We start from the raw sequence: 26,128 nt of genomic DNA on the forward strand, positions 1-26,128 counted from the left end.
ATTAAAGTAATTTAGCTAATTTAGACATGTTTGCCACTACCACAAAGAAAATAAATTATAGTGGGCTGTAGCCTGATGGCTAAAAAGCCAATTCACCGAAAATGGAAGGATGTTGCTGGTACTCCCGTTTGGTAATCGCTACAGTATGTCAGTCCTAGGGGTCTGGTTAACCAAATGAATGCACATTTCATGAAATTCAGTGTAATTTTTTCCTAGAACTACCCCTCTCAATTACAGTGAAATAGGTTCTGCTAATCATAGGCTGCATAACTTGGAGATTAAGCATGGGTTTGAGGGACAGAGATGCTTTTTATTATATCGTTTGGTCTTCTGTGGAGCATGAGGGAAGATGTGTCAGCGGGGCTAATGTGGTTTCTTTCTTTACTTTAGGAATCCACTTAAGAGTTTAAGTGATCCCAGGACTTGAACAAACTTCAGTGCTCATTCCGTCAACTCCCTTCATTTTACAGAAGAGGAAAGAGAAGAATAAAGGTTGTGACTTGTCTGAGGTCATGTAGTGAGGTCGTGACAAAGCCTGGATTATACTTGGGTCTTCTGACACCCAGACCTGTATTCTTAACACTGCAGGAAAATGCACGCTCTGAAAGTCCTGGCTGACTGGGCCCTCTGGTCCAGTTTCAGGTAACTCACACATTTCCATCTTTCCTGGGTGTAAAGCCATGTTGCGTCAATTCCACTGAAAGAGTAAAGAAGGGATCCAGAAACTAGGTCTCTGAACCTAAGGTTAAAGCTTTAGTCATTTTTTCTTCTTTCTAGAGCTGACTTAAACTCTTTGTTTCAGTTGAAGGTCAGTGTGTAGTCACCTCTAGTGGAAAAGCCAGGTCACCTGCCCCTGCACTCTCTTGCTTGCTCTCATTTGCTGGTGGTTTTGTAATTTTGAACAGTGCACCATGGGCTGCCGGCTGAGGAACTCTGAGCTGGGGGTAGGAGCATCACCAAAGTGGGAAAAGGGCGCCTACTTGCTAACTGAGCATTACAAAATTTTCAGTTTGCAATTTGCTTTATGTATTTTGGAATGTATAATTTTCTCCCAACTCTCAGATAGTTCCTTAGGCCCCGAGAAACTCCCAGGCCCTGGGCACTCTGCTTGTAGAGCCGATGGAATAAGAATGTGGAAAGGAGTGCCATCCGGGAGCGGTGATCTTCTCCCCTTAGCTTCTGCAGTCCCCACCCTCACCCCATCCACCCAGGACTCCCCCAGTCAGGTTTGACCACACTGTGAGGGGACTGTGTAGTGACTCAGACTTGCTGAAAATGACAAAGAAATTGTTGAGTCACATGATCTCATTTTATTCAAGTCCACTTTGAAAACAGGTTAGCAAAAGCGAGGCGTTATTGTCACCCCATAGGCCCAAACCAGTGTTTCTTCATTTCTGTTATTATTAGCATCCTGGTGCAAAAGGAGTGTGTAGTGAACAAGTAGTATTTCTTTGGCTACTCAACATCAATTCCGCCTTCCTGATGGCATCTGATTTCTTTTAGGGAACTGTCTCCTCCCCATGTATGCAGTCATAGCGGGGTATAAACCCAGGTGCCTTCTCCCTACCATGGAAGGTCTTGGAGAGACCTGATTCTGCCTCTCCCAGCCTGAGGATGGACATGTGGTTTGAACACAACAAATTTGATAAGCTCTTCTGGAACTTCAACCTTGCACATGTGACACAAGGACCTCAGGAACAGTTGGCAGGAAGCCATGCTGAATAGACTGAGTTGTCTGCTCCTGACCTTCAAGACCCTCTCGGTTCCTGCCCACCTCGAGGACTGGCTCTTGACTCTCCTACCCATTCTGTAAGTACCCAGATAACTTTTAATACACTCCCACTTGATTGTATTAACTTGAGCCGGTTTCTGTTGCTTGCACCAAGAATCCTGGTACAAGGTCCCTGTCTGGCTGGACCATTCATCAAAGGTGGGTCTGCAGTGTTGTCTTCATATCTACCCTGTCTGAAGTGTTCTCCTGGAATTAGCCTAGATTAGTTCTTTCCTCCACTAGCAACACAGCCTCCAGGACTGGCTCTTTAAAGGACTGATAGGAAATATTCCTCTGCCTTTCTAGCCCTTACAGTTTCTTGTTATTAAAACAAACACCAAAACAAAACTCATCAGGACTTGGAAATCTGTTTGACAGTTTTTAATAAAGTTAAATACGTGCCTACTCTGACCTAACAATCCCACCTCTAGAAACATATTGAAGAAAACTTGGTGCATATGTTCATGAATTTGTACAAGAATGTTCACAGCTACTTTATTCATACTAGTCAGAAACTGGAAACAACCCAAGTGTTCATCAACAGAAAAATAGGTAAAGAAATTGTAGTATATTCATACAGTGGAATACTAAGCACCAACAGAAAAGACGTAACAACGTGTATGAATCTCAGAAAAATTGAATGGGGCCAAAAACTAAGAATCCACATGACTATTTATATAAAGCTTGAGAGCAGGCAGAGCTAATCTTTGGTACTACAAGTCAGAACAGTGGTTATCTTTGGGGAAATACTGACTAGGAAGAAGCACAGGGAGCCTTCTGGAGTACTGGGAATATATTTCATAGTTACATGGGTATATATATATGAAAAAACCCATTAAGCTATACATTTAAGACTTGTATGCTTTATTGTGTGTGTTATACTTCAGTGAAAAAGATAAAAAGAAAAGGTAAAATGAAAAAAGGATTCTATGGATAACAGCAGTTGTAAAATTTAAATGTTTTGTTAATTCTGCATCTAGTCAAATTAGATTTATCCCCCAGTCCCATATATGCTGTTCCCGAGGGACTGGAAACCTTTTGTACTTTTCTTTCTCCTTTGTGCTTTATTTACATCAAAGCATTAGGAAGCTAATGTGTTTCCCCTTCCAGGAGGATTTATATGTTCAAAGGAAAACCATTGGGAGAAAGTAATGATTAACACACAGGAATGACTGGCTCAATGGTGGGCTTTCAGGCATCAGTAGAGGAGGTATTTCAGGTCAAGGGAGGGTCAAGGGAAGCTCCCAGAATGTTCCACACTGAATGGGGAGAATGAGCAATAAACTCCTGATAGACATTTCTGCTGATCTACTGGTGTGGCCAGCAGCCTTTGGTGTTCCCCTCCTGTGATGGAAAATTCAGCCTGCTTGTTTCCAACAGGCGAGAGGAAGCACTTGTCTCGTGGGGCCAGTCTTTTCCTCCAAAGTTGGGAGGTTGGGGAGGGTGGGTCTCCTGGGCAGCTTCCCTCCGCACGGAGAACAAGGACAGGAAGCAGGCAAAAGAGAGGCGAGGACAAAGGATGCTGAAGTGAGGGTGAAAGTGGAAAAGCACGGGAGAAAGTGAGAACAGGGCAGCACCCGTGGGGAACAGACGGAAGACACGGCAGGGGCAAGGCGAGGGGAAGGGAACCCAGCAGAGAGTAAAATGAAAACAGATGGTAGGAGGGGAGGAGACCCCAAAGCAAGCTGTGCCCTTGACACATCCTGGCCTCTCAGGGAGCAGCTGGATGGGCAAGTGGCCTCCTGGCTTCTTCCTCCAGTCTCCAAGCTCGCCTTCCCTCCACTATGCCTACAACATCAAACCTCACCTTATCCCATGATTCCTCAGATGAAAATCGTTTAATAGCTTGACATTTCTCCTTAAAAAGTCCAAGGTCCTTAACATGGCCTGCAAGAGCCTTTTCATGGCTCATTCCCTGTGTGCTCCTCCGGCCTCATCTACTCTGTGAATAATGAGTAAATGTGTTCAATCAGTTTTAGCTACAGTCCTATTCACAGCATCTGGCTGTCTGGTTCCACTTCAAGAACCCTAGGAGGGTATCGACTGTATTTACCCAACCCAACTCCAGGAGGCCGCTGTAAGAGAATTCCTGAGAGAACCCCTCCAGCCAGAACTACCTGTACCCCTACCTGTTGAGGGGGGACAGAAGTTGGGATTGCCTAATTGAGATCTGAATCAAGAGATGCATGCTCCTTGCCCTACCTCTCTCATCTAGGATGCTTGTTGTGACAAAGTCCTCTCTTCTCCCATCCAGATCCTGTCTGCCCTTTAAGACTCATCTCAAATACCACCTCCATTATGACCCACTCAGGCTCAGGAGTAAGGCTTTCTGGTATTTTGGCAGCAGCCCTTGTTTGCGGGAAAAAGGAGGAACTTTGGACCAGAAGTTGACAGGTCTTGGTGTCATAACATGAGGGGGTCCTAGTGGTCCAAGATCCACTTTCCAGGAGTCCACAGCAAACTAAGCTTAGTTCCCGTAAGCATCAGTCAGTAACCTCGAGGGTCCAGCCTCTGGCTGGGGCAGAGGGCAGACAGTATCAGAAGCGGGCAACAGCTGAAGTTAAGGGAGCAGTCTTGTCAGTGTGGTAACCAGCTCATTTAGGGCAGGACCTCACCTGGTGATGTAGAAGTTTGATTCAGGCACCTGAGGGAAGAAGCAGGTAAAAGCCAGGCAGGAGGTCAGGGGCCCAGCCTGCAATAGGAAAATAACTCAGATCCCAATCATGCAGACCAAATGGACCCACCAGGGAGAGCTCAGGGAAGGTGGAAATTCCATGGGTTTCAGGTGTTAAAGGAACCCAGTGGACACTGCATCTGTGAACTATCCACAAATTGTAAATTCTATCCTGATCAGCTGCTAGTCGTCCTGGCTGGATCTCACGGACTAGGTCTGGCTGAGCTTGAGCAGGAGGGGTGCCGTGAGCTGCAGCTGCTCTGGGCTGGGAGATGTAGGGGCTGAACCTTCTCTGGGAACCTTCTCTGCCCTCCTCCCACTTTCCACCAAAGATGCTGGCACCTCTCCTCACTTTGGCTATATTCTCCGACTGTAAGTAACCCCTGTAGGGTGTAGCAGAGGGCCAGGCACACACAGCAAGTGCAGATTAAGTTGAATGGAAGTGCGTTTAGGTCCTTGGCAGCGCAGGCCCTGAGGTGTCCTATGATCTCAAAATGAACCCTTTCCCACGTGTCTTACACTGCTGATCAGGATGCCTCTTCCTCCAGGTGCGGTAAAAGGTAGAGTCACTTCCCATTCTCCCGGGTCCCAAATGGAAATGGAGGGCAGTCCATGTACCCACTTTCCTCTGCTCATCTCAGGGTTTGTGCCCCAGCAAAAGTGATCTATTCCTTCTTCCTTTCTGCCTCCGACATCAGTGGGAAAACTTGATCTCTTTGCCATGGAGACCAGCCACTGACTTCAGAGTGCCTGTTTATTAAACATGAAAGTAATGTATGCCTGGCTGATCTGAGCAGCTGTCAGAGAGAGAATGGGCTGTTAGCAAAGGAAGTCACTAATTTTGAGGCATAATTGCTCACTTAAGAGAGAGCTGGCCCCCCTTCATCTTCCGGGTGGAGCTGGGCAGTGTTGGTAAGATTTGCCTCGGCACACATTTCTTGTTCAGGCTTTTTTGTTTGTTTCTTTTATGATTAGTACAGTAACTGTACTTCTTTCCCCCCTTGTTTCGTACTAAGATATATAGACTTTCAGTGAGTGGTGTGACAGATTAACTTGGCTTTGTGGGCAGGCTCAGGAAACCCAAACCCTCTCACGATGTTGTTTCCTTTGGAAAATGTATTTGGATTCCATGCCACCTACCTTCGAATGGGCTTGTCTGTTTATTCACTCAACAGTCCTCACCAGGTGTGTGAGAGGAAAAGACGTGGTGCTGAGTGACACAGAGAGCAGACTCGATGTGTTTTGTGCGTGCTTGGGCAGGTGGGAGAGACGCAGGCACCTTACCAGGGAGACAATAAATTCGAAGAGAGGTGGGGAGTCCTCCATCTCCCAGCCAAAGGAGTTGTGTGATCTTCAGAAAATCAGTCCCTTCATTTTTTTCGTTTCATGCATTCAATGATACAATCCTCGAGAAAATGTGAATTCTGAGATCTATCATTTTGAATCACCAAGAATTCTCTAAACCTCTAAGCAAACTGGGTTCATCCCTGCTTGGTTGTGAAACAGCAGCACGGTCCCCACTGAAGAACAGACCGACTAGGGAGGCTGAGTGGTAGGGGAAGAGGCTGCTTGTAGCTGGCCCTTAAGTCTGGAAAGATCTAGCCCCAGCTGTCTGGTTAGAGTCCAGCCAAGTCTCTCATCCTTCCTGACCTCGGTTTCCTCATCAGAAAATGAAATAGCGAGCAATCAGATTCTTTCCTGTTCTAACTTTTGGGTAGAGATTGTAAGTGTAGGTTTACATAAACAGAGAGGGTACCTAACCTTGGAGAGCTGAGCAAGGGTTAACTATGGGTCCAGGTCATTGTTAACCAAGTACAACCTCTGGTCAAAGGGGTCTCAGGCCACAGGTGCTGGTTTCCAGTCTCTGTAGCCCTGTGCAGGCATTTACTCAGGTAAACATAGGACTACCAGGGAGCTCCCAATTCCATTCCACTGCCACGGGAAAAACAACTTTGTAAGTGTCTCAATATCTGGTAGGCAATTTCCCCCTCCCCTTTCCCAGTCCACCCCACTGATCAACACTTGAGTATCTTCTAAATAAGGAAACAGAAACAGAATGACGTGAGCACACCAAGGCCAATCATGTCTGAGCTTTCTGATCCTAAACTGCCCGGGAGCCTGGATGTTACATGTTCCATGATGCTGACAGATTGTATTTAGTTGCATCTAAGAAATGAAACCCACAAACAAGTTTCAATAAACAGAGTGGATTAAAGGGTCAAAAGAGACCCTTTCCTCTTCCAACCTCCTTTTCTCTTGCAAACTGAAAGACATTAAGGAAATTCATTACAATTTTGTTGTTGTTTGTTTTGTTAAAGGAAGACTGGAGAAACCTCATCCTAGGAGCTGCCACTGGGGCAATGACTCAGCACTATTTTGGTGGGGGGTAGGGTAGAGCTGTGTGGAGGGGAAACCCTGTTGTCACTGTTTGTAGCCAGGGGAAGCCAGTCTTTTAAGAAAGTTATAGAAATTCCAACTGAAAGAAAATTAATATGGAATTCTGCAAGGGATTTCATTTCTTTCACGGAATTCAGTCTGAAATGTGAAACCCCATTCCTTCCTAGTTCCCACTGAGGTTTGGTGTGAATGGACAGTGGATTTAGAGCACACAGGCCAGACTTGGCCAGGGTCCCTTTCCACGCTGCAGAGGGAAGGGAATCACAGATCCTTGGCTCTCAGAAGCAGGTATTATTTTCTCTCATCTCAACAAGAATTCAGGCAACATGTCGTTATCAAAATCTCAAGAGACCTGACTACTCTTACGTGATTTGTGTTTCAAAAGTACCTCTCCCTCCATAACTAAGGGGATGAAATAGGGCCATTCAGTCCACACAAAACCCATCAATCCTGAGCATTACCTTGCCTGCATGAAAACTATGTCTATGCATTTGACTCTTTCTCTCTGCTCTCCTTTGGGCCGACACTCGTAGCCAGGCCTCATGGCTGTTGACCAGCTGTCCGAGGCTACTTTAAAAGATTTTTGCTTTCATTTATAACATAAGTCACACTCTTCTTGTGTCTGTTGCTGCGTTTTCCAAAGAGATTATGTCAAAGGAAATTCAATACCCACTTTTCTCATTTTTGGCTCACTCATGAAAAGAGCAATGCTATTTGATACTTCAGAAGATGATTTTCCTGGGGAGCTGATGTGTCCAGGGAAGGGGAGCTGGCCTCAGCGTCAGGTGACTGAGTTTTGTTCCCATTTATACAGTCGACTCAATATGTGCCCTTGGGCAAGTCACTGAGCCTCTTCATGTTGCGGTCTCTGCGGACGAAATCTGCCAACTGCATCATGTGTATCTGAACTTCAGTGGCCACTGGGATAAAAATAGGAGGGAGCCAGGTGTCTGTGTGGGCCCAGACTGATGGGAGGAGAATGACCACGGGACCTCAAAAATGTCCTTGAGCTGCAAAGTCTGTTATAGGGTCAGGCCACATCAGTGCCCTTGGGCAATTGGCCCGTAGCCTGTGGGGTCAATTTGAGTACTTGAATTTTTCCAGAAAAAAGAAAGAACTGCATCAGCCTCCCAGTCTGTATATTCTGTCTGCTCCATGTCCCCACGCCACTTCCCCTGCCATGAGACTCACCACTGATTGTCATTACTTGCTTGATCACTTGCCTCCTAGACTGGAAGCTTCTGGGGGTGGGGTGGAGATGTCTGCCTTATGCAGCATTGTACCCTCAGTACTGAGCACGTGCCTGGCAAATAGAAGTTATTCCAGAAACAACTGCTGAGTGGATGAATGAATGAGTGCTGACTAGCCTCAATAGAATATACTATTTCTGTGTCAGTGAGGTTGCCTATTCCAGGCAAGATGTGGTACAATCTGATTAACCCCATCTCCCAGAGCCCCACTATAGTGTAATAACAAAGCTGATCTCCGACCAAGTAAAATGCTGTGACACTTACATCTCTCTTAGTAAGAAGATCCAAAAATGTTCAAGCAGCTGGTTTTGTGAGCTCAGCAAAGTCCCAGCCCTCTGACCTTTTAGGTGCTCTGTCCACACTTCGCATGAAATGTTCTTTTGAGAGTGACAGGACAGTATTCTAAAGACCAGATGTTAGTGTCAGGCAACCAGAATCATCTGATTTTATGGCTGAACACAGGACAAGTTTTTTTTTATATGCAAAAATATCATTTAATATAATTTAATAGTCACTCAGAACATAAAATATTAGCATGTAGGGGTAAAGGGAAATGTTCTTAACCAGAAGGAAGCGATTTATCAAAGACTCATAGTTAACATCAGGCTTAGTAGCAAAACTAGAAAATTTCCGTTGCAGCCAGGAACAAGGTGAAATTGCCCACCATGGGGGATGTATTATTTTACAGAAGCCACAAGAAGATCTCATTCCACCTGTCTGCAAAAGATAAACTCCAAGTTAAGAACTGTGGTTGCCTGGGAGCGGGAGAGGGTGGGATTGCTTAGGACAAGTTGAGTCATGCCTCTGACGCCACTCTGAAAGGTGACCAGTGAAGGCCTGGCTAGAAGCCCCTTCTCAGCTTACATCAGAGTTGAGAGTATTTCTGATGTTCTAGCCAGTGCGTGTGTCTTGAACACCATTAGGTTCAACAGTAGAAGCCCACTTATAATATCCTTTATGTTAATTAACAGATCGCTAATTTTCCCAGCAGAAGCCATTTCTATCATTCATTTTGCCAAGCTTGCCACAATGAGCAAGCTTCTGTTGTCGAGTCCAGATGAAGATAGTTAAGGCACTGGGGGTAACCACCTGAATAATTTTTTCACGGTGAACCGATGGAAACAACAGAAGCAGCTCAGACTTAGAGCAATTGCAAAGGCCCGCGAGGCCCTGCTCTTTGACAACGAAGAGAAGAGTAGCTCAGCTCCAGCGAGCTTTCCTCCTCACTGTTCTTAGCAGCTCCACCAGCTGCTGGGGATTTGGATGACTCGCTGGCTTCCCCAGGTGGGCCTCAGTCCGGGGTTGTAAGTGGGAGTAATTGATCTAATTCATCTTTCAAGTTCCCTTACAACCTCCCTAGCTAAGCAGGTAATTTCAAGTCCCAAGGGCAGATATGAGATGGGCCCCAGAATCTTTTGGTTCTACTGGCCAAGGAAGGTTCCTCACCTTCCTCCCTTTATTTCCAGTAAACACTTACAGCAAAAGGTCAACTGGAGAGTCATCTGGGATGGCTGCCCTGATTCCTTCCAAACTTGTCTCTACTTCCACCTTCTGTAGCCTCTGAGCTCTGGACAGGAACGCACTGCTGACCACTCCACACTGGCCAGGAGCCTGAGCCATGGCACAGTGGTCTCGGGGCATTTGTGCCACTACTGACCCTTTGTGTTATTGCAGCTGTATGGGTCCCCAGAGTTGTATCCGTGTTTTTCTCTACACGGACACACACGCGCCCCATGCATATTCTGTAAGAGTGAGCCTCTATCTTGGGTGCCTGCCTAGGGCTCCAGTTCCTCACTGGGATTAGTGGTTTGTTCTGAACTTAGATAACTCGGACATCCTGCCTCGCTCTTGTTGCTCCTCCCTGGAGGAATAGAACCTACCCTGCTTATGGTACAACCAATCACTAGCCCCAGTCCTACCTACCTGGTTCTGGGTTCTTTTTTTCCCCTCCTGTCTGTGCTACCAGGCGTGCCCAGTGAACCTGGCTCCTGGTGTTATCACAGCATAGGGTTAATTTTATATGTGTCTTTCTTCATGGTAGACAAGTTATTTGCATAATTAGTCATTCACACCAACCCTGCTAAAGGAAACCCGAAGGAGTGGCTTGAAGTGGTTATGCTTTGCCCCATATGACCTCACCCCTAGAGCTGATGGGTTCAGGGTTGGTACCTAACCAACAGGCAGCCAATCAACAGACTGTTCAGTACCTCATTTCATAACCTGGCACCCACATACATATATAAAAACTGGGTTAATCCCCATTTCTTTCTTGGAAATTTCAACAGGGAAGTATCAAGAGAAAAAGACATGGTAGGATGTTAGAAACAAGAAAGTAAGAGTTGAGGCCACAATTGAATCATAATGAGCCTAAGTTACAAAATATTGAAACTAGGAGCAAGCAGAAGTGCTGGAAGAGAAACGTTTCAAGCCAAGGGAAGGAAGCCCAGAGATTGACCTAGGTCAGTGGGCATGACCCTCCAACTCCTGCCACAGAGCCCTGCTGTCTCCTGAAACTGGAGTGGCTCCCTAGTCCCAGTGCCACAAGCCTCGCCCCCCTCAATGCCTGTCCCTGGCTGTCTGTGAAAGACTAGCTCCATTAATGTTCCATGTTTATAGTTTTACAAAACAAACAAAAAAATCTTCCTCCTGGGCTAGTCTGCCTGAATCTGCTCCTCATGACCAAGAAAATCCTCCCACTTTATTCTGTGTGCAAACATGGTAGCATGTATCCTTGTAGCTTTTTGCCCCTAATACAAGGCATGGTAAATAATGGGCCCTCAGTAAATCAATGCTGAATCCAAGAATTTTTGAAAGCCCAAATGAACACACAAGTTCATGAAATTATTGTCCTATGTTGCAGTATCTTCAGTCTGGCTCTTTCAAAGTTGAACGTAGGATGGCCACATTGCCTAGGACCCCGCCCCTGCCCCAGACCTTCCTATTCCATGAGAGTAGAGACACGCTGCTAATTTTTAAAAATATAAATCCTTAATCAGATTTTAAAATCTCTCTCAAGAAGATAAATTCTTCTACCCTATTCTCAATCTAGTTTGTTGAATTAACCAACACAGACACACACACACACACACACACACACACACACACACACACAGGAATTAAATCTTTTTGATTTTGTACAGTTCTCAATAATTTTAGTGGCCTAGTTTGTGGTTCCAAATGATTCATCTAAAAATTAACCAGAACTGGTTTGATATCATCTTCCTATGTGGAAGTTATTTTTCAATTCACTCTATTGTAGCTTTGCAAAGCAGTTAATTTGTTAGAAGAAAGCAGTTACCTTTTCTGCCATGGATATATAAAAATTAGTTTGGTTATAAGGAACTTTTTAACTTGGAGCTATTGAAAATTATTTACCATAGAAGGAACATGTATCGATCTCCTGCGATGATGAAAGCCATGGTCCCCCGTGGTGGCTGCCAGTCTAGTGGTAGTTGTTCCATCTGCTTTTCCCCACCATTAGGAGAACAATGGTAGCTTACACTACACACTGCCGTGGGCATCGGGAGAGGGAGGGAGAGGGAGGTTTGTGCTAGACAAGGGTCAGCAAACGTTTACTGCAAAGGGCCAGGTATTTTAGGTTCTGTGCACTTCATTGTCTCCATCACAACTACTCCAATCTGCCCTTGGAACACAAAAGCAGTCTCAGACAATACATAAATGAGTGAGTGCTGCTGTGTTCCAATAAAACTTTATTTATTGTCACTGACAATTGAATTTTATATAGTTTTCATGTGTCACAAAATATCATTCTTTTATTTGCAGTCAATTTAGACATGTTCAAGCTGTTCTTATCTTGTGGGATGAGAAACAGGATGAGACATGGATGCAGGTTTGAGGTCCCTGCTTCCTGCCCCACCTGAGTGCTGGAGGTTTGGGGTGCAAATAATAAATATGAGTGGGGGGCCCTAGAGTGGAAAAGACTCGGGTCTTCCTCCTAGGGTGAGTCCTGGGGAAGCTATGAACCTCCCATAGAAGCTTCATGTCCCCCATGGCACAGGGGCATCAGAGCCATGGTGGCTGAGGGGGAGGCATGGACAGAAGGACCAGGAGCTGGCTCTGTGACAAGCACCCAGAGCAGTGAGGGCAGAGCCCTCAAGTTTCCTGAGCTCCTGTTTGAAGAGAGTGTGGAGCAGGCTGACCAGCGGCCTGCAGATTCAAAGAAGGCTCTGCTGGGAAGGGAGACCTGCCTGGACCCACAGCAAGAGGCCATGGCTGGTCAGGGGACCCTCAGCGGGGACAGCAGAGGCAGAGGCTGATGCCCAAAGACCTTGTGGGATGAGACTCTCCTCAGAGGAGAAGCAGCCTGCCTCCATCCCTCTGGGTTTCTCAGAGCTGATGAAGGACTAGGGAGAGGGGCTCTTCGCCTCCTTGTGCTGGGGGGGGGGGGTGGATTGCAGCAGGACACGCTGTGAGCTCGCCAGTGCCAGATCGGAAATGGAGCTAAGTTCTGGTGGATCTTCTTAGCAGCAGCATCTGCCTTTCCTCCAAGAATATTTTTATCCACACACAAGGAGGGGGAGTGAAAAGCCACACCCATCTCTTATCACAGGACAAGGAGGGTTTTCCAGTCCAGCTGCAAGGATGCCTGGCCACCCACGGGGCTGCCCCTTCTGTCTGAGATGGGATCACCTGGCCGTGGCAGGAAACCCAGCCAGCTCTGGTGTGCTGGACTCCGCCTGTGGGGCAGTGACATCACCCTGGTGGTGGGGGCCTCATGGGAAAACTCCTGTTCTGCAGTTCTGCATCCTAGACTCCACAGAGCTCTTGTGAGCAGGGCTGCGGTCTCAGGGAGGAGGGTGTATGTGATTCCAGAATCCCCTCAAGGTACTTGTTTAAATTTAGAGCTAGAAATGAGTGCTGGAAATGATGCAGTTGTCTGCCGTTAATTTACTCTGATGAGAAGCAAAGCTCTTACTTTCTTTATGCCTCGATTCCTTTACCTGCCTTACTGTTATGTCTTATTTGTTTAGTTCTCCCAGCCCCTCCTTACTCAATTTTTTTTCCTACTGCTGAAATCCAGTTGGCGGAAACTAAAAGTTGTAAAGCGGATATGGAATGTATAGAACCACTGTGGTTGACATCTCAGATTTTTTTTTTAAAGCAAGTATTTATTTCTTCAGAACTAAACTTATCAATTCAAAGTAACTCTGTTTTAAAACTCAGACTCCTCTGAATAAAGTCAGTTTCTGGATTTTTTTCCCTGCCCCTGGGCCACCTTCTCCCTGGAGGCCATCCCAGTGCACAGAGGGAGATTAGGCACTGCAGCCCCAGGCACTGAGGAGAGGGGAGTTTCACCACCATCCTCTGCCCTCCACTGGCATCTACTCAGCCAGAACTTGTCACATGTGGTCCTCACAGCCATGGACTGGCACCTTCCTTCCATGCCCCCAGTCCCAACATGCCCTCCAGTCAGCAGGCCTGCACATTCACGTTTGGCTCTGCAAGCCCGCAGTGCTTGGCCACTTGGGCACACCTGGCTGCTTCCTCTTCCTCTTGCTGGGGAGTGGGCATCTCTGAGCCACTCCCTTGGCCCCTGGGTGAGTCCTTGCTGGTGCCAGACACAGCCATCTCTTGTGTGCTTGCCAAGCTCCCGGCCCACACCCAGGGAAGTTCCCCATGTGCCTAGTTCCTCCTTGACCAACCTGGGTTGGACGACTGCCTCACCTCCCTAGACTTAAAGAGGCCAAAGGTGAGAACAGGGTGTGGGGCCTTCTCAAAGACATTCAGTCATATCTATCTCAATTTCTTCTCAAACTTCTCTCACCTCAGACATATCAGGTCTTGGACTGCATGACTTAATTGATAAAGATATCCAATAACTCCAAATTAATTTATAAATTTGATGTAATCCTAATCAAAATTCTAGTTGTAATTTTTTTTTAGAAACTTGATATACTTATCCTAAAAAGTATAGGGAAAAGTAAGTTCCAGACATAGCTAAATCAATCTTGAGACAGAAGAATAAAGAGGGGGAAATTGCCTACCAGATACTGCGACACCTACAAAGTTGTTTTTCCCATGGCAGTGGAGTGGAATTGGGAGTCCCTTGTAGTCCTTTGTTTACCCATGAACTTCATCTAACGGAGTTGGCACCACCGAGCAACAGGGGGAAGATGGGTTGTTTAGTAGGCGGTGATGAGAAAATGGGCAGTGAAAGAAAGAATGGAGAAAAATGAAGTTGGGTCTCTAGTTAACCCCACATACAAAGAAGCTTTCCAATGGATTAAGGATCTAAACACAAAAGGTAAAACTATAAAAGTAGCAGGGAAAAGCGTTGTAACCTGGGATGGGGGAAAATTTCTTAATCCAGACATCGAAAGTGCAAACCACAAGGCAAAAAAGATAGATCTGATTACATCAAAATGAAGGGTTTCTGTTAACAAGTGGCACCACAGTTGAATTGAATTTAAGAGATAGGGGACAGGTTGGGAGAAGAGATTTATGAGATGTATGATGTCTAAAAGTGACGAAGGACAGACATCTAGAACACGTAAAGAACTCTTGCAATTTAGCAAGAAAAGAGAGTACACTGAAGGAAAAGTGGGGTAAATGTATAAGCAGACAACTTACAAAAGAGGAAACCCAAAGGCTTAAGAAGGATATGAAGGAAACTGCTCATTAGTAACCAGTGAAATGCAAATTAAAGCAATGATGAGGGATCACTTTATATTCGAAGGGCACGTTAAGCTGTAAGGCTTACAGCTATTAGCCTAGCACAGTCAGAAAGCTGGGTGATGCCAAGTGCTGGCAGGATGTGGGGATAGAGATTCCTCTTGCCACCAGTGGGAGCACAGGTTGGGGACTTGTCTGGCAGTAGCTAATCAAATGAAGCATATGGATACCTCATGACCCAGCAATTCCCCTCGTGGCCTAGGGCCTGTAGACATTCTCACGCAAGCCCATTAAAGGGGCCTGTAGAAGCCGGAGTCAATCCAGGGGTTGTGGGACTTGAAGTTTATATAATTGAGGGAATCCTATTTAAGAAAAAGAGTACAAGTTTTATATATAAAGTTGGGTACAGAGCTGTGAAAAGGGTTTGTGCAGGTGAGAAGCCTCAAAGCGTAGGCTCCAACAGCCTCTCTGTGAATTTGACTCTGTAGGTAAGCAGGTTCACTGCAAAGCTGTGGGCAAAGTGGGGAGCTGAAAGCTTCTAAGCCAATTTTATTATCATATCTATGGGCTGCATGGGGATAAATAACTGGTTATATTATTTTGGCATTCTCTTTAATAGTAAGACATCGAAATAAACAAAAAATGCAGTCCTCTAGTAATGGGGATCCAGATCCCTAAACGGGCTCAAATAATCTATCACTGAAGGTTGAGGGCTATAGGGTATAAACATGCAAATAGACCCATTGGAGATGCAGTCAAGAAGTCCCAGGGCCTCTGGCCTGGCAGGAACTTTCAGTCATACTTGGAGGGAGAAAGAATCTTGCAAAGCTTCCCAGCTTCTTTCTTTTTAGAAGTGCCTTTCGGCTAAAAAGAGTGCTTGGAAGAATAGGCTCTGTGAGACTCCCTGGGGTGTGCTGGGGCTTGCTCCACTCTGCGGGCTGAGGGGCCAGAAAGAGGCCCTGGGCAGCGTGCTGAGTTCCTTGGCCCCAGCCAGTTTTCCCAGAAGGACAGTGGGAGCTGGAAACACTGGGCTGCTCTGTGAAGTAAGGTCCCCATAGAACAGGAAGAAGCTAGAATAGCATCAGGTCCCCTCAGTGGAGCTGACTCTAGGGATCCCTACTTAGAGGACCAGAATACGCCACTATGGCATTAGGATTATTTTGAGCTGAAGACAACTGAGAAACAGCAGATGCCCCCCCCCCAAAAGCTCTCTGCCCTCTTCTTCAATTTGCCTAAAAGCAGATTTAGATTCTTTACCACCAGGGATTCTTATCAGTCCCAAGACAGCAGGGGAGGAACTGACATAACACACCTTACTAAAACAACCCTTATCTTATCTTCTATTGGTTTCCTCCATATATTTACCTTCCCACAAGTTTGCTGCCCTTGGAAGCCTAAAACCTATTTCCATTGTTACAAATTTATTGTTCTTTGTTAAAATGCTATGTAAGCCCAAGTTCTAACCACCCCTTTGAGTTACTCATCACTGAATTTCTCGTGTGTGTGTGTGTGTGTGTGTGTGTGTGTGTGTGTGTGTGTGTGTGTGTGTGTCAGATACAGTAAACTGTTTTTACCTTGTAAAGCTGTCTTTTGTCAGTCTAATTTGCAGGGCCCCAGCTGGACATCCTAGGAGGATAGAGGAAAAAACTTTTTTCCTTGCCTACACTAGCCACACACAGTGAGGAGGAGGTGGTGTAGGCATGTGAGTAAGAGTAACTGCAGAGACAGGGGCAGCCAAGATAAGACTAAATGACCGAGCAGGGCCCAGGCTACATTTCTGTGGCTGTGATCAGTGTGACCTGGCCTATCTGATACCCAGAACATACCCAGTTTTGTCAGTACTCATCTATATGATAAAATTATTTTCAGTAAGAATCATAAAATAGAATGGGTAATAATAATGTCCAGAAAAGAGACACAATCATACATCTTTAAAATTGAACTTCACATATATAGTTATGCCAGTAAAAAATAAAAATGAAATCAAATAAATATTACAGTACAATGAAAAGTAGAAAAAGGAAAAGGATTATATTTTTAACACATTAATACAGTTTTTGAAAAGGAGAAAACAAAGAGGCCTCATTGCAAGAATAGTCCACATCTTCACACGTACCCACCCCACAAGGCTGCCTGAGAAAACCAAGCACTGGATTGTGTTAAGAGTTGGTGAGACCAGAAACTGACACAACGTTGTAAACGGACTATACTTCAATTAAAAAAAAATACAAAAAGTTGGTGAGAGGGCAGGTGGCAGGTGTTGAGATCCTGTTCTTAGCCTCGTCAGAAAGATTTAAGTGGGTCCCAGTTGCTATGGTTTGAATATTTGTATCCCCCCAAAATTCACATGTTGACACCCTAATGGTTAGGAGGTGGGGCTTCTGGGGGAGATTAGGTCATGAGGACAGAGCCCTCACAAGTGGGATTAGTGCCCTCATAAAAGAGGCCTGAAGAAGCCTTCTTGCCCCTCCTACCATATGAGGATATGACAAGGAGATGAAACAGCCATCTGCAAACTGGAGGAGGGTTCCCACGAGAACCCTGCCGTGCTGGCACCCTGAGCTGGGAGTTTCACCTGCCAGAATTGTGAGCAGTGTATTTCTGCTGTTTATAAACCACTCAATACTTTGTGACAGGAGCCTGAATGGACTAAGACACCACTGTAGAAAGGAGCCTTCATGAGGACTGTGCAGGGGAGCGAAACTCACCCCCCTAAAATGTGTTTCTTTGGCATGTGGATTATTTCAAGCTGAAAATAATTAAGGCCCAAAAGACTCAGAAAGAACCTTTAACCTTCCCCCTAACTGCCTAAAAGAATGTAGACAGAGGACCTGTTCCAGGAAGGGAGCTATTACTGTGGGTAACTGCAGTCTGAACTAGGTGTGTAGACAGGAAGGAACCTTGCAAAGTCTGTTTATTAAAATTGCCCTCTGTGTCCCATTGCCTCTGCCTGGCCTAGAAAACATTTGTTTACCAAACATTTGCTTTACCATCTCTATGTGAATTGCCTTCCTCGTCTGTGAAGTCCCCAACCACTACGCCCAGTTTACTCTTCTGTCTTTAGCTGAAGATGGTATTTAAGATGCGGCTTCAGCCATTTTGGTGATTACTTGGTTTTCCTGGGTCTCCCTCAGGTATGCATATTATGAAACTTTTCTGCGATTTTCTGTTAATCTGTCTCATGTCAGTTTAATTCTTAGGCCAGCCAGAAGAAACTGGAAGGGCAGAGGAAAATTTTCTCCCTGACAGCTGCCTGTGGCGGACCCAGTGGTTATCTATGCCTTGGAGCTGGGGGGTGAGGTTGTGATAGAGCCTGTAACAGAGCACCAAGGAGGCACCCCTGGTCACGCTGGATGGGGTTCAGGACAGAGGCCCACTGACATGGAGGAATGGGGTGCCTGGCTGGTGTTCAAGGTGGAGGGCCCCCTCTTGTTGAAGGATTATCATGGTGTGTTGTGAGTCTGTGTGTGTGTGTGTGTGTGTGTGTGTGTGAGATATGTTGGGAGGTAGCCATTGCTGCTTCAGCTCCCTGGACTCACCTCAGGCTCAGAGCACAAGGTCAGACAACAAATTCCAGCTGCCACCTGCTGGTGCATGAAGCTTCTGGTCAGGAGCTCAGCTGTCAAAGGAGAAGCTGAGCAGAGCTGGACCAGGTGACCAGACTCTAGAGAAGGGATGAACCCTGGCTGAGTAACTGAGGGCATTAACTGGTAACATTTCAGCTGGGCTTTGCCTATCAGGTGTGGAGAAGGAGGACACCCCAGGAGCCAAAGTGGAGGAGAGATATTTTGTGACCCCTTTGGGGAACTCCTGGCTGTGACAGGGGCTCTATGGCCAAAAGGGCGCAAGAACATGGAAGGGGAATTTGGGGTCAGGTTGGTGAGGGCCTTGAATGCTTGTGGGCCACAGAGTTTGGGCAATGAGAGACAACAGAAGATTTTGAAAGAAAAGAAAGGGGGGATTAAATGTTTTAGAGATACAACTCTGGAGTGGGGAAGAAGGAGAATGGGGGAGGGCAGAGGTTGATTGCGAACAGAAGACTTATTATGAAGGTACCCTCTGTCCCTGGAAGAGATAACAAGGACCTGAGTGGGGGGACAAAGAGGAAAGGCCCAGATCCCCACTAAGGTCGGTGTGAGAGAGATGAGAAAACAGATAAATACAGTCATCAGACAGAGCCCTGGGGACCATAGTGTAGCACAGATAAGCACCTCGCTGAGCACAGAGGTCAGGACTCTTCTAGAGAGGTGGTACGTGAGCTGCATCCCAGAGGATGGTCTGGGGTGAGCCAGGCAGGAAGGCTAAGCAGGAGGCGTTCCAGGCAGGAGGAACAGTCCATGTGAAGGCAGAGAAGTCCCAAAGAGCACAGGGCCTTCGGGGAACTGCAGGGGATCTGCTCTGTGCAGCTGTGTACAGGTCTGAGTAGGGAGTGTCAGGGGAGCTGGCTCACAAAGGGGCTGGACGCGCCCCCAATGGTTTATTGAGGGCAAAGAGGAACTACGGAATGTCAGAGGGTTGAAATATGGGTCTGGAGCGGACAAGCCAGGTTGGGGTGGAAGTTACAGGTTAGAGAGTCATTGGAAGCATGGTTTAGAGTAGCTAATGGGGACCTCCCAGGTTTCTCCTCTCTATTCTTTAAATTCTATTTTATGTGGCAATAAACTTACTGGTATTTTCCCCCCAGTCTAGATAATTACCAAGTGTATGATTTTTGCCAGTATGAAATTAATCTGCTCTGTGGAACAGATTGCTTGGGCAGAACAACCTTCAAATTTCGGTTCTGCAGAGGGTCTCTAGATGTGCTGAATTTGACTGTGAACTAAGTCCCAGGTGGGCTACTGAGCCACAGGCCAAGGCTGAGAAGGGAGGTGGCTCCTGCCCTTGGAGCAGGTCCTGGGAGGAGGGTCAGGGCCGTGCTGCTCTGACTTGGGCCTAGGCTATCTCTGGGGTACTCAAAAGGCCAAGGCTCCTGCTGGGGCAACTTGGGGGAAAGCAGAAAAGAGAGAGGAATGGGAGAGATGAGGCCCATTTCCTGCCAGTTCTGCAGTGACGGTGTTATACTTAGGAATTGAAACACTATTTTTTTTTTTTTAGCCCATAGGAAACTCAAACTCAGAGAAAAGGAAAAAACTTTGGCATTGCTTTAGCAAATTTCAAATAGACTCTACATTCCTCCGGAGCAATCCAGAATGCATGTGCTAGTTTCTTCTATACTATAGATTGCATTCTCTGGCAGGCCAGTCTCATTTGGCAATAACAACGTTCAAAGAGAAACTGCTTCATCTTCAGGTTCTGTGCCTCAGGCTTGCTGAAAAGTGGAATTGAATTACAATATGTTTTGAACTTTTAAAAACATTAAAATGGCTGGCTCAATTTATGCTAAAGTGTAAATGACTAACAACAATTTTAAGTGATAGATCTATGGTGAAATTAACATTTTGCCAGGCTCAACAGCCAGTGGAAGAGATGTAGCTTAAAATTTCTTGCATCTTCCAGATGGGGAAAATATGTGAGCTTGTGTATGAATCCCCTAAAATTAATTTATTTGTTCCACACTTATTTATTGAGGCCTATTATAGCAAAGCCTTAGAAAAATATAAGAATGGATAGAAAAATACACAGGAAAGAATTCACACAAATGAGGAAAATGTGCCTGGGAAAGTTAAATACATGTCTTGCCTGAGATTACCAAATTTACTTCAATCAATCCATAAATCTCTCAAGTGTTTATTAATTATTTCAAGATGTGCCTTTCACAATACAAAGAATCACAAAGGAATATTGGAGAAATGTTACTTAGTCTGTGGCTTGAATTTACAATCTAGTTCAGGTTGCAAAAATAATATGCCTGAAGCAATTAGCCAATGAGGCAAAATAATCAGTATTTTGGTATGAAACTGTGTGGTATAAAAAAATAAGAGCATTAGCAGAGAGGAAAAATAGGCCCGAGCATGGGCATCCTCACTCCCTCTGCTCCTGGACCATACATTGGCTTGTTTTTGTATTTTGAGGAGGGCACTTTTTTTTTTTTTTAAGTTTTCTTCATCTGTTTATTTACCTGGAAAAAGTAAGGTGATTGCCTGGCTGGTGGTAGCTGATCTGAACAAAATTCTTAAGTTTAATAATCTATAGGATATATGCAACAACATTTGGTGAATATTTTGGCTGTCCTTCATTAATAGGATTGGGAATCTGATTCACTGGATCCTGATTATAGTATCATAATCAGTTAAAGTTGGAGTATGCAGATCAGGTCTCTTGGTCTGAATTTTAAATAGGGGAGAGCACATATTTTTTAAGTTCTAGAAAATACAAAGAATAATATAATAAGCCCCTATGTTCCTATTACCCAGAATTAACAAATTTCAGCAAGTTCTTACTTTTGTTTCAGATACAGTTTTATATGACATGAAGGAAATTTCTTCAAGTGGACATTCCTTGTTCCACTCTTCATCCTCTCCCCTAAAGGCTTCTTTTGCTCAGCATTACACCTATAGGATTATCAAGGATGCATTTGTTCATTTTTCAGTGCTGAGTAATGTTCCATTGTGTGACTAGAACAACTTTATCCATTCTGTTATTGATGGTCACATGAGTTGTTTCCCTTTATTGGCTATTGCAAATAATCCTGCCATGAACAATCTTGTACATATCTTTTGGTGACCAAATGCACTAAGTTTTCTTGGGTATATATACCTTAGAGTGAAACGGCTGCCTTACAGTGTATGTATCTATTCAATTTTAGGAGATATCACTGGACAGTTTTCTAAGCTCAATGGGTACATTGGCACGAACACTCAGAATTTTACATCTTTTTAAGTTTTAGCCTTTTAATGGGTTATAGTAATATCTCATTTGTACTTCCCTGATCATAATGAGGTTAAGCTCCTTTTCACATATTTCAGTCATTTGAATTTCCTTTTTTGGGAGGTAACTGTTCAATTGTTTTGCCCATTTTTCTACTGTGTTGTCAGTTTTTACTTGCAAATTTGTAGGTCTTTGTATAGCTTGAATATATGTGTCCATCTGCCACAGAAGGCATGGCAACTGTCTACCAAGCTGAAGGTGACCTCCAGGATGTGCCAAATAGATACTGATAAAAGACGCTGTCAGGGCCTGCTGTATACCTGTACCCTAAACCGCTCCTGAATTTCAGACATATATACAAGAGGCTACTTAACATCTTTTCTTAGACATCTAATGGGCATCTCGTCCTTAACATGGCCTAAGCCAAACTTAACCTTGTTTTTTTTTTTTTTAAAGATAGTATATAATCTCTAGGCAGGTAGGTTTTATTTATTTATTTAGTAAATTTTTTCCTTTCTTTCAGTTGGAGGTACTGAGAATTGAACCTGGGACCTTGTGCATGCTAAGCACATGCTCTACTACTGAGCTATACCCCTCACCCAAGCCAAACTTAATTCTACTTTTTCACACCACCAGTTAACAAATAGAAAAATCTTGCGTTCTTCCACTTGCAAAAATCCTAGCTCTGTCTTTGATTTTTCTCTTTCTCTTACAACTCTGTTGGTTCTGTCCTCAAGATATATCCAGAACCTGACCACTTTTTTACCACCCCTATAGCTTTCAACATGGTCCAAGCCACCATCATATCTGGCCTGTTTGTAGACTTTAACCCCTGTAGTCAACAGCTAGAGGGATCCTGTTCCAATATGTCAGAAGATGGCTGTTCTCAGGTCAAAAATCCCCGAGTGGTTGCCCAAGTTTCCCAGAGTTCAGGCTAAAGAACTTACATGCCTATACACCCTACATGTCCCCTAACCCTAACCCCTACCCCCCACCATTCTCTTTTCTTCACTTTGTTCCCACCACACTGGCTACCTGGCTGTTCTTTGAGCATACTGAGCACATTCCTGCCTCAGGGTCTTTGCACTTGCTTTGTTTCCTTTATTAGAACATCCCTCATCCCAATAAACAGAGACAAGGAGTCTCTTAATGCCCACCCCCCCCCCTTTGCTAGTGAGGCCTTCTCTTACCACTCAATGGCACCCTATCCCTACTTCATTTCATTTCTCTCCATAGCAGTTATCGTGTAATGTGATGTATTATATATTTATTTTCTTATTTATTTAGTCTTTTTCATCCCCTATTAAAATGTAGTTTCCATTAGGTTAAGGACTTTGTCTTGTTTTTTTAGTACTGTGTCCTCTAGACACAGCCTAGAACAATGCTTCACATGTAGGAGATGCTCAATAAATAATTAAAGGAATGAGTGCTGGGATCTTAGAGATGGTCTGGTCTGGTCTCAATTCAGAGAAGGGAGCAGGCTGCTACACATTTAGGGAGTGGTAGAGCTGGGACAAGAACCCAGCTCCCTTTTTTTCTGTTCCATTGCCCTTCCTGTCCCACTACTTTCTACTCATCTATGGAAGCTCAATACTGATAACTGATAATTAAGTGAAATAATAGGGAATAATACAGAATGTGTTCCTGAACGTTTTGCCAAATAAAACTATGTTGCTCTTTCAGTCTATTAACTTATAGTCCAAAGCAAATGTCAACAGTCAGCGGAAGGGAGTGAGGCATGAGTTATCATAGCTGATAAAATAGCAGGCTACTGATCACGTGAGTCATTGTTCTGCCCCAGGGAACAATGGTCTGAGTTGTCTGCAAAGGTAAATGACTCTGGTAAAGAACTTGGTTTGCTCCTTTGATGAATAGGTGAGGGAAGGATCTGCTCAATGGCCCCTTTTACTCTGTTCTCTACCTAAGCAGTGGCTCCATGAGCTACTGTTCATAAGCTCAGTGTCTACAATTCAGAACCCAGAAAGGGAAGTGGCTTACGCTGCTTTTGCAGAGAGGATGTACATGGGAAAGAACGTCATGCCTGCCCCCCACCCATCTCTCTCCCATCCCTTCCCCTGTGCCATCATCCCTCATTATCCTTTTAGCAAAGTCTGCTTTGCTAGGACAATTTAATTAAGCCAAAACAATTTCCTAGGTCCCCAGGTCCTTTCTTTCCCCACCTTGTTTTCATGTGCCTTCCTTTCTCTGTAGTCTATTCAAATACATTTTCTGTAATGGCTAAACATAGAGCTGGGATGCAAACTCAGAAAGAATGGTATTATTTTATTTGCATATTTCCATAATTTCTCCAGCAATAATGATGAATGGGAGTGGTGGAGGGGTTTCAGATGTCAAATTTGCAGATAGGCTGTGTCAGAAAGTTGTCCCTTTGCTAATTTAAAATAAATCATTATAAACACTGTGATGCACATATGTATAAATTAACTCTAATTTTCACCCTAGGAGTTATGGATAGCATGTGAAGGAAACTAATCAGGAAATCACCATCTAGAAGTGGTTATGTAGGCATTATAAATGTTGTTATAAGAATCTATTTCAGAGGGTATGTCAATTAGCCTAAGTGATATATGGAATACTTTTTTATTGGCTAAATGAACAGTGTTCAAGCCATAAGGTTGTATAAAAGAGTGACAGGTCCCACCATCCTTACATGGAAATAGGGTACCTTTTCAGCAAGCCCATGAGTCTTATACATTGGGGCAGTGCTCCAGGTCCAGAAATCCACCTGGCCCCGCCTCCTTCTACCATGTGGGGGGCTTAGCTGCCTGATTCTACCAGAAGCCCAGCTGACCTGCTGTCAGAATACTGGGATGTCTGCTTCCTCATATAAGGTGCTTGTTAGTATCTGAGTGTGGGGACTTGTCCAAGATTAAAGGAAGAATTTGATGATGGTTTTTGTGCCTGCTTGCTAACAAAGTTTAAAAACAAAAAAGTTTAAATATCCCTTCATTTGCAAAATAATTTTTTAATTGAGATATAACTGACATAGTATATTAGTTTCAGGTGTACAACATAATAATTCGATATTTGCACGTCAGTGAGGTTTATATGTGTGGCAGAAATTGATTTAAGAATGGCTTTTATCACGACGACATGCCTGGGGGTGAGGCGGTGGGGAAAGAGATGCAGAGGCTCCACCCTCCTCTAACCCCACGTGTTTAGCAGCATTTATCACAGGAATGTGATAATTATGACTGGTCAAGTTGGCTTAGGTCAATTTGCAACCCACATCTTCAGCGGTATTTTACAGCTGTTCTTGAGGAAGATAAAGAGTAAGTAGGTCCTAGTGACTCGTGGAGAACAGCAGGAGGTAAAGTTTTCCCTCAAACTTGTCTTCTGATCTAGTTAAGGTTTCCGACACTCCAGACTTCGTGGTGCCTTTTATCTGCTTCATCTAGGAACATGGTGGACACAAAACTCTAGGACTCGGGTTGTCCAAGATAGTAACTGCTATTTAATAAAGGAGAATTCTCTCAATGGTAAATGTAAGTCAGGCCTGGGGAGTTCAGCACAAAGGATCACAATATTATTTTCAAGTGTGATTTTTGGCATAGAGGTCATTGGTACCCGAGGTCAGGATGGGGCCACAGGAGGAAGATAAAGTGATGAAACTTCAACTGTAGCATCATCACAGAAAACGTTCCTCCTGGCCAAGGCACCCCCTGAGTAGAGTGGTTGAGACATCCTCCTACACAAATGGTTTGAGCTGATGAAGGGGGATTCCTAGAAGATAAATGATAGCCCTTCAGGAGAGGTCAGGTCTCCAAAGGCCAGATGCAGGAGGACACCTTTAATTACGGGACCGAGGAAGGTGGTATCCATGCAGACTGCCTGATGTACTTTTACTGATCCAGATGACTCTAAAACACAGAGATATTATCTTTGCCCTTATATTATTGGGGTTGCTGGGCCTCCCTGACAGCATATGCCCCAGTAGAGTCCAGTGCAGATATTCCCCACTGGCTAACTGCATGGAGGGAGAGGTAGCTACAGGTGGCTTTGTCTCTTTTTCAGTTTGAAACATTTGGGGGCAGATGAGTTGGCATGAAGCAAACTTAATTACATGTTAACTTCAAAGATGGAAAATACCATGTACGGTAAATTCCATAATCTGCCAGGAAGGAAATTATTCATGTTGACCTAATTTTATTTCTGATCTACCTACCATTGTTTAAAATAAAAATGTTGGTGCTTGACCTTATAATTCAATAATTTTATTAGAAAACAGTTTTTTAAGTGGAAATATACTGCAGAATGGAACATGCCTTGCCCCAATTACATATTTTATAAGTAACTGATAATTATGAATAGTAGGTAGTCACTTGGTAGAGAACTTAAAATCTTTTTAAAAAGAAAAACTATAGAATCAGCCATTTTTGTCTTTATTTAATTGCTCAATCTTTTATTTTTATCATTATTATTCATTTTATCCTTATTTAATTTCTTGGTCTTTTATTTTTTATCATTAACATCATTATTAATCACTGTTTTTTACCTCCTTGTTTTCAAGCACTGATTCAACCTAGTTTGTGTCTAAATTTCTCGTGAGATGCAACATTATTTCACAAAAACTTT

At 44.4% G+C, this 26,128-nt stretch overlaps 1 long non-coding RNA gene across 1 annotated transcript in view; it reads left to right on the forward strand.

Annotated features, from left to right (window-relative positions):
* Window positions 1–398: 398 nt before the first annotated feature.
* LOC141578478 (uncharacterized) overlaps window positions 399–26,128 on the forward strand; it is a 38,310-nt gene continuing 12,580 nt past the window's right edge. The window contains exons 1-2 of the long non-coding RNA XR_012508863.1: window positions 399–642; window positions 1,504–1,809. This is a non-coding gene — a long non-coding RNA (uncharacterized LOC141578478). The remainder of the gene's footprint in view (window positions 643–1,503; window positions 1,810–26,128) is intronic.

This window comes from Camelus bactrianus, chromosome 8, assembly GCF_048773025.1.
Source record: "Camelus bactrianus isolate YW-2024 breed Bactrian camel chromosome 8, ASM4877302v1, whole genome shotgun sequence".
NCBI lineage: Eukaryota > Metazoa > Chordata > Mammalia > Artiodactyla > Camelidae > Camelus > Camelus bactrianus.